Source organism: Ostrinia nubilalis, chromosome 11, assembly GCF_963855985.1.
Source record: "Ostrinia nubilalis chromosome 11, ilOstNubi1.1, whole genome shotgun sequence".
NCBI classification, from domain to species: Eukaryota; Metazoa; Arthropoda; class Insecta; order Lepidoptera; family Crambidae; genus Ostrinia; species Ostrinia nubilalis.
Window position 1 is genome coordinate 9935488 of NC_087098.1, and position 16464 is coordinate 9951951.

General features: G+C 39.3%; 1 protein-coding gene and 1 non-coding gene across 2 annotated transcripts in view; both read left to right on the forward strand.

Moving 5' to 3' along the window:
- The window catches only part of LOC135076255 (lysine-specific histone demethylase 1A), a 384526-nt gene that overhangs the window by 242489 nt on the left and 125573 nt on the right, over positions 1-16464 (forward strand). The window lies entirely within an intron of this gene.
- Trnak-cuu (transfer RNA lysine (anticodon CUU)) lies at positions 2407-2479 on the forward strand. The gene has a single exon. It is a non-coding gene; the product is annotated as a tRNA-Lys (tRNA).

Here is a 16464-nt window from a genome sequence, read left to right on the forward strand (position 1 = left end):
AAAGTTATTTAAAGTACTTGGGTATTTCTTGTGAATGCTTTGAGGATGGTAACTTCATTGAAGTATTTGCAATTGTGCTGTTACCTAAGATAATAACAAGAAGTTTATTTTGATAAAGTTGCATTTGTGTGTGGAGCAACTTGGTGTTCACCCAAACACAATGTTAAGCATCAATATGTTTCACTTGCATTGTTTTGTTGTCAGTGATGATTTATGTAGTTGTGTTATTCATCTTAATATTTTGATAATGTTGTGGTTATGGGAATGGTTTGAAAATAATAATAATATTGTATATGATGTACTTGTTGATCATACACCAGTGGACATTGTCATGAAGCTGGGTGGACATTGTCATTCTGCGTGAGATGTCCTGATATCTGTGTGATGAGGAGAACATGTGGCATGACATGACAAGCTATGTGGAATGGCCTAATCTGTGTGGGTTTAAAGTGAAAATGTTCAAAGAACCCTAACTAATCCCATAAATCATTTAGGATGATGACATTAGATTTACTGTATGATGGTGTATAGATGTACTGTATGATGATTTCTTGTGTCAGCAGAGCCGAAAGCACGCACCTTTGCACGCTGACTACAGCGCGCCTAGCGGCGCCAGCTGCAGGTGCCCGCGCGTGGGCGGCGGTGGCGGCTCAAGCGCGGCGGGCCGCAGCGGCGCGACAGCCAGCTCGGTGCAGGGCGGCGTGGCGCGCGGCGCGGTCGGCAAGCGGCTGCTCCTGCCGCGTGTCCACCGAGTGCCACCAGCTGTGTGTAACATGTTATGACAAGCTATGTGAGACATGTCATGACAAGCTGTGTGGGATGTCTGTGTGACATCAGGAATTGTGAAGATGTCGTGCCTTGTGTGGGATGTCTGTGTGACATCATGAACTATGTTTGGCGCGGTTAGCGCTGATGCTTCGCGCAGCAGCGCGGTCAGCGCGCACGCTTCGGGCAGCAGCGCGGTCAGCGCGCACGCTTCGGGCAGCAGCGCGATCAGCGCGCGTGCATCGGGCAGCAGCAGCGCGGTCAGCGCGCGCGCTTCGGGCAGCAGCAGCGCGATCAGCGCGCGTGCATCGGGCTGCAGCAGCGCGGTCAGCGCGCACGCTTCGGGCAGCAGCGCGGTCAGCGCGCACGCTTCGGGCAGCAGCGCGATCAGCGCGCGTGCATCGGGCAGCAGCAGCGCGGTCAGCGCGCGCGCTTCGGTCAGCAGCAGCGCGATCAGCGCGCGTGCATCGGGCTGCAGCAGCGCGGTCAGCGCGCGTGCTTCGGGCAGCAGCGCGCACAGCGCGGTCGCTTCGGACAGCAGCGCGGTCAGAGCGCGCGCTTCGGGCAGCAGCAGCGCGGCCAGCGCCAGCAGCGGCAACGGCTCGCGCTCGGCGCGCAGCAGGTCGCGCGCCAGCGAGTGCGCGGGCAGGCGGTGCAGCCGGGCGAGTCAGCGCGCCACGAGCGGCGCCAGCGCGGTCGGCGCAGCAGGAGTCCAGCAGGTGCCGCGCGTGCAGCAAGAACGCGCGGGCGGAGCCGGTGCGCGCGTGGTGGAGCAGCAGGGCGCGCGTGTGGTGCGCGAATGGTGGTGGAGATGGCAGAGTGGACCTAGCAAGGTGCACAGCGGATCCCAATACGAGGCGTCAAGTGTGCCTTGGGTAGAGAAGACCTTCGAGGGCGAAGGAATTGCAGGAAGGCCGAACTGTTAATTATGAAAAATCTAAAACGTTAAAATAGCGGTATCGTTATAGCCAATGAGCTGCTGTCATAGTGACATTAACGTATTGTCAATGTCACACGAGAATAAAACGTCAGAATAGAGGGACGCGCAGAGACGACTCCGCGCGCTTTTGTGCTAAGTGATGAATTGTATCTAAAATAAGGCAATATACTGTGAAAGTTAAGTATCCAGTGTTTTATTTATGAGAATAGATCTACCGGCCTCTAATATTAGTTAATTTTCCAGAGTAATAACCCCAGCGCCATACACCACCTTAGCAAATAAGAGAAAGATGAATGTTACCGAAATTGGGATAGTGTAAATTCCCAGCAATGGAGGCCGCGGGCGGTCGCCAGCTTACATAAAATAACAGCGTCTATAGGACCGATACGAGCTAACGAGTAAATTACATACCTCGGAAGTGTTTGCAGACCGCCCATCGACGTTTGGCCTGATTTGAAATTCGCCAAAGAGAACAGCAGAAATAACGGTTGTGTTCATAGTAAAGCAAATTGTTATCTTCGTATAGGTATACAAACACTCGAATTACGAATTTTGTTTACATAAAATAATATTAATTTATGTAAATCAGTTATTTGTACAAATAACGTGAGATAAACCAAAAGTAAACTTTAAAGCCAACTGGGTAAACAAGTGTAACTCGAGCGTAGCAACTGACAGCTATATTCGCGCTCATCCGACAAGCCCGGCTAGCTCAGTCGGTAGAGCATGAGACTCTTAATCTCAGGGTCGTGGGTTCGAGCCCCACGTTGGGCGCATAAAATTTTTGTTTTTTATTTTTTCCTATTTTATTTTTATGCATTTGCTACTGTATTTTTTAAATGTTTGTTTTATCAGTATTGAGATTTTCCTCATACTCAATCACTTTGCGCAATGGGTCGGTCGTAGCACCGTTAAGGGTCATCGGATGGGCAGACAACGCTTTAAATATGTTTCCCACGATTCGTAGTCGTGTACACACTCGGTGTTGACTTTAGTGACGCTTAATATCGTCTCGGTTTATTTTGGGTTGTAACTGTTCAACGCTTAATAGCTGTCACTGCGTATATTCTTAATCAGATTACTATCTAACTAAGGAATGTGCTCTCGGTTGAATTTTTTAGCGTTTCAAAATGTTTACCCGGAATATGTTTGCTTAATTGCCTAGTAACTGCTTTTGTGAAGTTTTATTACTGTCCACTGTGGACGCGGTTAGCTCATTTTCTTCTATCATGTTAATTTTGTGTTTTTTTTTTTGCCTTTTAATTGCAGCAAAAGAGCATTCTTGTTACGTAGGTGTAGTAATTATTCAGCTGAATGTTCTCGGTCCGTTAGTAGTTTTAGTATTACAACTAGGTAATGTTGCAGATATGTATCTAAAGCAAATTAAGAGCACTAAAGCTTTTAATATTCATCTCTGTAATTATATAGCGAAGCTTGTTATCTTGTAATTTATTAACTTTGTTTTTATTGGTTGATATGACTCACCGAAATATATGGTGTTGTAAAATTTTATAGCTTCACTTAATTAGCGATTGTTGTTTTTATTATCATCAGTCCTCGTTGATTGAAAAATATTCAATGTATCGTTATTAAATTGCTGCTCAAATTTAATGAGGCACGTAATATTTTGGTGAACTCAAAATTGTAATTTAAACTTTTCTTAATTTTACTAAACGAAATCAAAAAGCTTTAAAAGTTCTATAGATGACTATAGGTACAAATTAATTTATTTTAATGCCCCTATGTAAGTTGATTTAGAGAAACATAAAATCAGTCTCAAACTGACGAAATATTTTGAGTATCTCACCTACATAGTCTTGAAACTGACGTTTAAATAAATGGTAATGTGAAGCACATCTAAGGCACAATTTTCCTAATATGTAACATATTCAGGTATTTTGGTGGTCAATATTATTCTATCGGTTGTAATATCTCACCCGGAACAAGGCGTGCGCCCACGCAGGCTATTGTAACACAACATGTACCCCATTTGTGGGCACTCATTGTTCCCGTTGTGCGTATATCATTGTTGTGACACTCTTATGCAAGAATTCAACTGAATTGTAACGCGTTTGGTGATAATGTTTGAATTATAAGATGCATCTATTGCTCAATAACTTGTTTATAGATTTAAAAGTAGATTAAGTAGTGGAATTATGAGGGTTTTGTAAATAAAAAGGTCCGTTTTCAGCTAAGGCCTGTAATAACGTACTGACTTGGCGAATCGCAATCTTAGGTCTGAAGACTAAACCTTAAACGACGTTTAAACATTCGAATATAATCAAGCCTGTTTTTGGTCTAACTAATACATGAAACGTTTATGCAAGAAGTAAAAGGGAGAAAACTTAAGCCAACCAATCAGGTGTATTTTGACTCATATTTAACAGACACTTTAAAAATTAATAAGTTTAGAGCAGCGATTTTTAACCTGCCTTTTTAAAAAGCCTTAGATTGGTTACAGTTAAATAAAATACTTTCAAAGTTAGATTTGGAAAGGGTTAGAACAACCTCTAAAAGAAGCTTTTGGAGTTATATGACATTCTAGTGTAAAATAAACAGTTAGCAAGAGTGATATGTTTATTTATTCAGAAAGTCTCGCCTTGCAAAAGGTTGAGTAACACTGGTTTAGTGATTAAGCTGAATTTCAGTACTATGTTCAGGTAATAAATCATTTTAGGTGTTCGTCAGCGCACACATTAGCGCTGTAAGTTTACATAATATCGTTATCAGGCGAGCGATGCAAACGCAGCTAAATTCCGTTAATTCAAACAGTGCATGTTGGTTAAGCGGGAATTTAGTCTGAATTTTGGCTATTAAAGTATTTAACTTGTGTAATATTATCGAGAAAGTTAAAATAAAAGCATAAACAATCAAGTTACTCATATGTGGTACCTATCATATTTATTTCTTTTCAACATTCAATTACAGTCAGACAAGTAAATGATTGAATCCATAATAACATTTATCTACTTACCTACTTACTTAAATGTGTTCTGAAAACTGACATTTCGTTATCATAATTCTATATTCGTACCGGATTCTTAATATGATGAATACATTTTGAAATCTAATTTTATCCAATTTTTGCCGATACTAATAAGATTCATATGAGGAAACATATTGACATCCTTACCCACTTATTTTTATCACGTTTCATATACAACTCCTGAATTCCAAAATTTCGTATCCAACTCAATACTGATCCTATATCATGTATTCTAGCGACGCCTCACAACTTCTCAACTTAACTATTTCGCTTTGAAATAAGAACTACCATTCCTACATGGTCTATTGTTCTAAAGCAGCCATTCACACAGACCATGCGCTATCATCTCTTGAACTTCTCTCTAGTCGAAAAGTTAAACTGTAAAAATTGCTGGAGTTAAACATCGGGGGGTTTTCGTTAAACCGTTGGCGATAATGCGAGGTCAAAGTGCTGTTTCCACGTGAGATTACATTTCAATCTGCGCTGAGATGATTGCAGCTTTGACCGTTAACTTAAAGACAGTAGTTCGCGGAAAGCCCACTGCTATTTGGACTGTGGCACAGCCTAGGTAGATGCAAACTACTCACCGTGGACAAAGATTTCGGACACACCTAGGTTTCAGATGAATGGCATAATATTAAAACAGGTGAGATACAGGCCAAGAGCTTCCTCGTTGTGGATAAAAAAACTATGGAAGGCTAATTACTCTACGAGATCGTAATGATTTATTAATAACTGACCTTATTGATTTAGAATGTGTATACTTAGCTACGAATTCATTAATAGGAACACACGCGAAATTATTGTTTTACTTTTCAAATTAACAGGCTGCTTAAAAAATTGCAGTATTCTTTATCCAAAAACTACATTGTTGTGCATTCCTTATACTTAACAATGTTGTAATGTGGTACCTATCAACTGCTAAATACAGTTAACCTGTGGATTGCGTTGGCGAATATTGTACGCATTTAGCTTGATTACAATACAACGATTCTCACTAGTCTCACCGTGCAATACTCAGTACTGTTATTATGATGGTAAAGACCACCGTACTTACATAGGGTTATTGTTAAGGCTATAACTACGATGATAATTTCTCTTCAACATACATAAATAATGACGAGCGGTATTCAATTACGCTGGCGCAGTTGAATCGCAGATTCTCCCATTCAAACCTTGTTAACGGTATAAACGATAGCTTACTACTATTAAACATGTAATAAATGCTGACGTTTAAGCAAGTTAATTGCACACGACGAGATAGTCCCTTCAATACGTACTGTTTTAAATGCATGCCTCCAAAAGGTACCGTCGTATCATTCATATCTTAATTTAAATATAAATAAGAAAAGGTAAAAAAGGAATCCCAGGCAACGTTAAACATCAACCGGCTCAATCACTCTCCAACGTACCTGGAGTGAGCGAGTCATAACAAGCGAAAGATTGAAATGAGATGATAAGAAGCAAATCAGAAATCTTGCCGAAAATGCGTACCTACCTATTATGAGGCGGTAATTTTACAAGGGATTCCTTGGGTCGATATGGGGGCAATCATTACGCGGCCGAGTGCGCCGTGCACTACACGGCCTTTCGCGCGATTCTGCCCGATATCCCAAGGGTTAAAAATGTTTAAAAAGTCTGCAAGCGGATGAACGCACGAGCATATTTCGAAATCCATCTTCTAGAGAAAGCTCTTCTATCATTATTTTTTGCTCAAGATCCATCAAATTAAATATTGCATTCTACATTTATACATACTCGAATTCTTCAGTTAAAGCCGTACTTTATTGTTCCTTGCGTCTCGCGTCGGGCCGGCTCGTTAACGCGACCTTTCGGATATTTATTGTATCCTCTTCAGAAAATACAATTTCCAACTCGCATGCCAATAAATTTAAAGCTGTGCATACATTCATGTTTTTTATGTGGACGAGAAAGTTGGTGTCTTATTAGGGTGATAACGAAATTAGTCTGTACCGGACGGTTGAATTTATTATGCTTGTTTAATATTGCGCATTTTTGGAGGCGTTGCCCTTTTGTGCCAAGAGCCGTTAAAAAGACGCATTGCACGTAATATCACTCCACTAAGACAAAGGTAAAGATGTTTTTGTAATTTTTTATTTGTCAACTAAAAAGTTGAAATTTTCCTGGACATAATTCACCGAGAGCCGAGTGTAAACACAACGAGATGCGATTGTTACGGAAAGAACAATCCTCCTGATACAAGATAAGAGCGAAGGCGTGAAATAATTTCTCTTATACCTGCCAGCCAAGTGGTATTTAATTGGCTTGTCAATGAAGATATGGTTTGGCCCGCAACCACTTCGAGATCAACAATTTAAATTATTATGAGATCGCTGACATACTTTCCGTTGAATTATCTCCCCGTTTTAAACACCATCATTGAAGAAATTACCAGCGAAATAATTTGTCTTTGATATGTCGTGTAATTTTTAAAACGAGTTGACATGTTTTCCGTAGTTTTGAGCGTGCCGAAAATTCCTCGATAACGATTTACGGTCTCGTGACAGGAAAAAAAATGGTCGTTCCGAACAATAAATCGCTCACTCACAACTTGAAAAGGGCAAATAGAACTCGCTTCGCGCTCAACAAATAGACTCGCATGACTCTCCGCTGCTAGTCGATCATTTTCTGTCATCGCCTTACATATTGTTCCGTCCGTAAACGATGACTACAAAATGTGTAAAACAAAATTCACTTTTCCTCGCGTAGTTTGTCACTAAGTTTCTTTTCTGGGAGTGAATGATAAAGCTGTCGTGTTTTTATTCCAATTAGATTGATCATGGAAATGTCAAGGCCGATGTCAAGAATCGGAGAGCTCTTGGGATAAACCATGTAGACATGAATAGCGAGATTAAGTCTTTATTGATAAATGTGAGTCAAATAATCGCGAGTGCAGATGCGTATATCTCGATTCCTGATATTCATTTTGCAGTTCTCATTCGATATCGATTTTACACTCGATCTGTCGACGAATAGGCGCGCGCATTGCGTGTGGTGGTGAGCAGCTTGATATATGGCCTTCTTAATCACAGCCTCGTTGTTCGTGATTTATACATCACCTGTTGCGCCAATTATTTACATTCGGAAGTCATTCCTCTCGGACTCAGCTTGTTTCATTAACGAGTTAGATTGTGCGAGCGCCAATCATGTCTCAATGGTGTAATTCCCACTTTTAGTGGGCTCATTTGTATTATCATCTTTATCAACGCTAATTCGTCTCATTCCCCAAAACATAATTAAGAAACGTGTAAAAATATGTCGCCAATTTGTCACCGTAACATCTTTACGAGCTCTTTGATCTTCTCCGCAATATATTTTGGAAATTCTTTTATTGGCTTAAGATAACGCTTTAGGCTTATTGACGTGACATTTATTATTTAAGCTTTATGAATATGGTATAAATAATCAGATTACATACCGCGCATGGGACTTGTTGAAAGAATTATAAATCACCCATGTCACTTCATATTACGGTAAAAAACTAGTATCTTCAGATATTTTCTTAACCGCTCATAAATTACCTGCGAGCCTAGATGATTTAATACCGGTTTCGCTACCTAGTATTTACATTACTTGCGCCGTAAAATAATAAATAGCTTGAATATTTTTCCAGTCGGTGTAAAGTGGGCAACCCGCTATTACGCGGGTATCACGTTGCCAATGACGATAATTTGATAATTGGAGCTGTCATAGTCTTCTCGCTTGACGTTGGCAGCTGCAACTGCGCTCCTTAGTTCGTTAACAACTTTAATTTTAATAGAACTTTTCTTAAGATCCCTATCTTTATTTACCTATATCCCTTTTTTCAAAAACACATGAATCTTTGGTATTGCAATTTGCTTTCGTAAATCAAAGACATCTTAACAACCCTGTTCATAGGGATTAAAGATTGTTATTCACATTTTAACAGCATGTATTTACCCCTATTCAGCTGCTTGACGTTATTATCGTTTGACAGCTTTACCACCATGTTCCATCGCCACTTTTACCGTTTTTTTTACAATTTGTCACCCAACTGTCGCTTCGAAAACGGCAAATTACACACACAAGTATACTCGTGATTAGTTCGTGGGGCACTAATAATACCTTATCTTCGGAAGTAACCGTTTACTATACGTTTGCGAACATAACGATATCGGCCAAGTGATAATTGGTACGTGTCGAAAACCTCCCGACGCCAAACTTAACACCTTTTCTTGAGAGTTTGTTTGCCCGTCTTGTTTGCAATAACGCCCTTTTGTTGGGCCGCAAATATTGAAACGTTTAAAGCAAAACAGGTGCATGAAAAAACCATCAACGCTTATGGTTTATGGGGCGTATAATATTTGCCTGTCAAACTCCACTAACTAGTTTGGTTGTCGTTAAACGGTTTTAGAAAGATTTAACACACTTGGCTCACAAAACTGGGTTTGTGTTTCTGATATCTAATAAAGCGGTCGTTTGAATTCTAGTTAGTGACGCATATAAGTTTATAAACTCGCACGCGTGACTAATTACCATCAGATGGTAAAATTATGTTAACAAGAAATAGCTTCATGGCTGTATGAATCAAAGTTCTTTCTCATACGATTAGGCGCGTAGATGTGCCCATCTCGGCGTTTCTCATTCTTAACACTTACACTATTACACGAGCCGACCCCGCCGTGATTTATCAGCTGCATCTCGGACCTGCGAACAGCTCGTTTATAGCCCGGTTGTTATTTATAATTTATTTTTAACGGTCACCGATTTGTAGCCTCGCTCTAAATAAAACCCAATTCATAATTCAATAGGAATAAAGCGTATAATCGTATACGCTCGCCGTGGTTATCAGGGGCTAAGCATATGGCTTTTTGTACAAAATAGAAAGATTCGGTTGGTCCGATCGTCAATTCTTTATTAAGGTTGGGTTGCACCGTCTTACTTTGACTGAAGCAAACGTCAAAAATCTGTCAAACTCCGTACAAAAGCACCGGTTATCGTTATAGTTACGGTCAAAGTTAGGTGGTGCAACTCAGCCTAAGATTACTTTCAAGCGGTGAATATGACTCTCTTGTAATTATCAATCATTTATGTTTGGGGTCATAACTCCAATAACTCCATAAATTTGTCTGACGATGGCACATCAACTTAAATGTTGTTTATATGAAATGAATTTTGAACTCTACAGACAGTGATTTTCCAAATTCTCTATGCATGATTTAATTCTACTTGCCTTAAATAAATGTAAGACCGGGGCTTCTGTCCACATTATCATGTGTGTGTGATGACTAAAGGTCGTTCTTTGCGGGTCAAATAAACCGTGTGCCTTCTTTTATTGCCTTATTACCGTGGCCAAAAAAAGAGGGCAATGCTTTTCGCACGTATGTGTTTACTGGTAACCATTATTATTACTTTACTGTTAACTCTCCACTGATAAAAGAACAAACAAGATAAGCATTTCTTCAAAGCGATTAAGTTCGGTTTTTATTATATCCTGGAATTGTAATATTCCATTATGCAAATTGCTCTGAATTTTCGTATCACACCTTTCGTTTATTATTATAAGTATGTGATACTTATTTGTATCTTTAATTTGCACAAAAATGTGTATTTCGTTGGTAAAATAAGAAAGAAATATTTGATATACTTAATGAATTCAATATGCATGTTGTTTTTATCAAATCTTGACGTTAATTAATTGTGCCAAATCTTAGTTTAAAAATTACAAAAAAAGTGGACTGAGCACCATCAAATCATACGGTTCTACTAATTAATGCAAATTTCACCGTTTTATTTGACAACAAAGCGCAGGATCGCAAGAAACTAATTAAAATTCAGTGCCAACGAGACGGATGAAACGCCGCAGCAACATTATCGGGTCTACGGCCGATATCGGATGGACCTGATTTATGCGGCCAACAGCATTAAACTACATCTAGATCGAACATCGCCATAAATTGTCGGCCGCATTGTAAATCTGCCGTGTGTATTGTCAAATCATGCAGCCGAATACACTGGCGTGCACGAAATTTGGACCGATGTTATTGTTCTAAAATCATTATGTGCTAACCTGGTTCTAATAGTTCAGTATCGTTACCAAACTTATCCCTGTAATAATTTCTTATGTGATTTTTAAACTATCACGGGCTGGTGCTTTTCCTTATATCCTAGGTTTATTGTTAAAAACCTCTTTAAATTGACACAATTTACCACGATTTGCAGCTTAGAGCTAGTTCTAATCTGATGCACACTCTCATCTTATCGTATGCATATTTGTAAATGTCATTGCAATTAATATGTAATTTTTATAGCAGCACTGTGGGTAATTTATCCCAAAAATAAAAATGTCTTTTCACACCTTTCAAAAATATTCTTTAATATAATTCTTTTTTATAACTTAGCACCGAACAAACATTTTTTAACCTTTCTATAACAGTAAAATGTTGACTATTTTATTAACGTATATTTTCATGTTGCCTTGTTTTGCTCGGCAGTTTATATCAGGTATTGACATCGCGATTCGTGGACGGCCGATGATGATCGTGTTTAGGACCCACGGGCTACAATATTACAGCTATTTCTTGTAACCAAACTAGGGGTCATTTTGTATAGGGCAACGCTGGTATTCAGGTCGTTAAATTCCATTCATAGTTGTTGACAGAATTTGCAAATGGTTGACTTTTTCTTACATTCATTTGTTAAAGTATCTTTCGACGTACTCAATTCACTATTTATTGGTTCAGTTGTTTTTGAAATCGATTAGGTAAACCAATAAATTACCCAAGTTAACAGAAATAACACTAGTTATTCTATATCAATGCAGTTGGACAAATAGAAAAAGATTAAAAAATCAATTGACATCTCACAATTTATCGCGATCGAAATAGCAAATGCACTGTTTACTATTCAACAGCGCTGCGACACCTCACAACATTTAAGGGTAAGATAATAAGTGCACCGACATGTTAATGCGACAAGAAAGGACTCGTCAATTGCACGCACTTCGTCGAAATCAACATTCTATTTAAAGGGGTTTTTTATGGCCGCATATATCGACAAAGCAAACGGCTAGGAGCCGAGCAATTATTTTCCCAAGTACAGGTATCCAACGCTTTCAGGTTCTAGCTAGCTAAGTTGGACATCGGCTGGAGGAAATAGTGTTATGTCATTGATCTAAGAAATCGATTGATCGGCTCTACCAAGAATTCGTATAAGAAGCATTTTGCAGCTTTTTCAACTAAGAACTATCTAAATAGAATAAAAAAATACCCAATACAACTATTTTACTTAAAAGAAAAACTCAATTAATTACTGAAAATCTGACGTAAAACTAAGCAAAGGAGCTCTGAAAAATTTAACACCAAATGTAGAGTCAAAAGACTTAGTTACGAGTATGAGCCACTAAAAGTAGGTGTATTATTAAGGAAACAAAAATATATGTGCATTAATTTGCCTAAGATTAACTTTAGTGTAATTTACTTGGCATTGGCATGGTATGGTTCATGTACAAAGCTCACTAGTTAATTACGTTGTTCATCATAATAAAGCTTTCCAGTTTGAAAAATAAATTACGCCTGGCGGTGCGATTAAACATTTGAAATTATTATTTTATTCACCCCACCTTCTTAGTTGCTCACGGGAGATTTTTAACGATGCCGCATCGCCATTTTAGCTGATCCATGGTCGTTTGGCGACTAATAGAGCGAGCGGCGGCGTGTCGACCGGCTAAGAATAGCCGATACTTTTTGTCGTCTCATTCCGTTGGCCATCGTTCGTTAGCCGAGCCTTGACGAGGACGCTTCCCATATTTGCGGGAACCTAAAGCATTTATCCACTTGCCACAAGTGAATTGAAACAATAGAATTAAGAAAGCAATTAAAAGGGCACGACGCTTGAGATTCAGCATTCTCTATAAAGCTTGTTAGAGAATCACAATTGCCTAAGTTAACGGTATCGGCGCTCATATATTCGTCGTCTGATCCCTTTCAATCATTCATTATCCGATGCTTAACGAGGACATGGAGGCTTTGTGTGTAACTAGTTAGTCTGCGAGGGATTATTCTATGTTTGCGAGTATATTTTTTTCTTTTCTTATATTTATCGAGTATTACTCGTAGATAAACCGTTCCGCAATTGCAACTCATTTTATCTTAATAGAAACCAAGCCAAGTATATTATTATCAGGGAATATAAAAATAAAATGAACATGTATTTTACTTAATAAAAATGTTTAATTTTTCATTCCGCTCATAAAGATGTCTTGTCGCGACATCGTTTTCTAAGCGACGACCCATCAGAATAAAACAATAATAGACTTCAACAAAAACCAGATGAACCATTTATAACGTTGAAGATCTTTGCGACGGTTATTAATGAAGCGGACATCAGCTGTAAAAACTGCAAGCTCCATGTAAAGGCAACAAAACTGCGGGCTGTTACATTCTTTATTCCTTACGAGGAAACTTAATAATTTGTTTGCACATTACCCATTTCCTTCAAGGGCAGGATCAAGTGAGCGGACTCAATCGAGATAAACTGGCTCACCGTACAATGCAGATTAAGCGTTTCTTACTCACGAGAGAAATTATTATCGAGTGCGCTGTACTCGATATTATTTTTCTCGGAAAAAGATAGATCGCTTAAGCGATTTTACGGGAAATTAATTTTGGCAGTGAGCGACAGCGCACTGCGGCCGCGGCCCGCCGATGATTTGTTGCGATTCAGTCCCTCGTTACACTTCGCGATAATGATGCATACCATTTACTCAAAGGCGAAGCTAAGGTTGTAATTCAAGAGCGTTATCGATATTTCCCGGTAACCATCGAGCGTTCGATGCCGCAAACAAAATTAAATCCGAATGGGTGTACATGCAACATTTTTTGGAACAAGTGAGTTTAATTTTGTATAATACGAGTATGTCGTGTAGCCTGCGCACGCGCAGCCACGCCCCGGTTGTCGCCGCGGCGGCTCAGCCGCAATTAATCCACTGTAATGCGATACCGGCCTCTTGTCGTCGGCGACGTAATGCATCGTGATTTACGCGCGACGAACCAGCCGTTAATCTTATTACCACTTTCAATAACTTTATTATCGAGTATTGGATACAAGAATCACAATCAAATATACACCTTGGACGCAAACGCTCACGGACTATTTACACGCGCAACGGACCCCGCGGTAGGAGTTAGGAAGCTTCCCACGAAATTTATTTTAGTCGACTTAACGATTGTGTCCGCATTACCAAAAGCGGTAAGTTAATACGCTCGTTGCTTAACTTCGGTTAAACGGTTATGCGCTTAACAATCAAGCAGCTCCTTAAGTTTCAAATTTAAACGTTGTTTCGTGTTCCCAAGAAACGTCAGTTATGTGCACCTTAATTTCGGATTAAATAACTATTCAGGTTTGATTGTTGCGTTTTGAATGATAATAGAATTACATCCACGTTGCTGTCGTGTGAAATCACTTCGTATTCCGTGCGCGACGGCTCGAGGCGGCGGTAAAGGCGATTCAAATTCGACATGTTATCCCCTAAAACGCACCAATAATAAGATGCAAATGACGAGTCCGGTGGCGTGGAGAACAAAAACTGCTACACTGAAAAGGGATACTTCCAGCGAGCTGGTAATTTGCATATAATTTCGTAATAACAACTTCCGTTTGCAACGCCCGCGGACGTGTCACGCTCAACCTGAAGCATGTAACCGTGGTAGCTGTGTCCGATCATCTTTTGTTATTTCGTGGCCGGCCCCTTTTAAGGCGGCGTGTTCACTTAATTAACTTTTTAAAATAATGTGTACTCAAATAATTATGATCTTTCATACTGTCCTTTTCAACGGACCTGCCAGTAACAGCGTAGGTACCTACATAGAGCGTTACATAGAGCTATACTCTCTGTATACGTTATGATCAGTGGCTAAATTTATTGCTACAAAATATTCAAAGTTATGTATATTTTTAAACATTAATTTAAAAATATACATCTATTGTTTTTTCACAACTCATCATTAAAATAATTTTTTGCTGTGTTTAAAATTATCCTAAAGTCACTCAACCATACATATTTGTAAAGCAAATCGTTTCACCTGTTCTTCGTCTACATAATATTTCAATACATATAGCGGAATATTGTGTGCTGAATTTTTATAATAAGTGAGTTTTGAGTAACTTTCAAATGTTGTATTCTAAACTTCATTGTTACGAAAGATAGCGGGATCAACGTCTCCGCAAAATGCATCTTCAATATTCGGCGATAATGGTGGTGTAGCGCTCGTTGCCATAATGCGTTGTAATGAGCCGGCGCGCTTAACGGCGCATCAATAATTCATGCGTGATCCTTGTTAGTTAGAATTCGCCTTTTTTAACGCCTCGTTTAGGCGAGTCTTCCAGTGACTTGGCCCACTGTTAGCTTGGTCCACGGGCCAAGCCGCTGGACTGATTTTTAAAATATTTTTTCTTCTAGCAACTGGGCCCACTCTTAGATTATAGAGTAGAGTTATGTTGATTTGGTGTTTAATTTATTAATAAAAAAAACACTGAAGTGACTGGAAGAAAAAATATTTAAAAATTCAATCCAGCTACTTGACCCGTATACCAAGCTAAAAGTGGGCCAAGTTACTGGAAGACTTGTTTGAGTGAGTGTTTGCCCGATACTTTAATGTAAAATTAATGCTTTGACAGATTAAAAACAAGAAACCCTTGTGTACACAGCTTTATGTTGGACGTGTTAAGGTTCGGCCAAACCAACGCGATCAACCGGCGTGCAGCGATGGCGATCAATGCATTTAGGTCTGGTCGCCATCGCTGCACGCCGGCTGATCGCGGTGTGATCGCGTTGGTTTGTCCGAACCCTAAAATATTTTGCTCATTAACACTTCATTATGAAGTTACGTCATATCATTTTAACAGTGTTTGGCAATATTTTTTTGAAGGGCTTGAATATTGTCTGTCATATTATCTTTATTTAGACTATGAGCATCTAATATTTCTCATTGGATCTGCTGACTTTGACTTTGCACTAGCACACTACAAAGCTAACACTAGCTTTTGCCGCATGAAAATTTGTTTGTCACAGAAAAGTTTCCCTGTTTCAAACACCGGGATAAAAACTATACTACTTATGTCCTTTTCCGGGACTCAAACTATCTCTATACCCATCAAAAACAGAATAAACACTGCAACATTGTCTTACTAATTAGCTGTAGAGGTATATTTGTATCACTCTGTCTTTATTCATAAAGCAGTCGCGAAAGCTCCACGTGCATAGTGCATACAATGTCGTTTCGCACATTATCATACGCTAAATGAATAATAATACGTCACATGACTCACGTCTCGCCTCCGTTGGATCATACCTAGTTGTTTTTTATACTTTATGAGGTGCTAATAAATAAATGTATGTTTTTAGAATGTCTAACGAAAAGGCTGGCCAAATATTTTTTTAATTTTAGTTTATTAAAATATACAAGGTATTCATTCCGTAATAGGAAAACCATTAATTAAGATTATAACGTAACATTACGGTAATTAATTAAGTTTTTTTTTTAAATCGGCCCGAATGTCAATAATTAATTTTCTACTGCTGGCATACTTATGTCCGCCTCTACAAATAAAATTGACAATTTCATAATCACCTGCGAGTTCTATAAACTTGTCCACAAAGTTTTATTTTCAACGTAACATAACGTAGAGTAGGTACATGGTCGGCGCCACGCTGTCCCATGGAATGATGACGGGAACTCACGTGTCGCTACACAAATCACATTTGTATTCCGCCTTTGTATCCTCCAACACT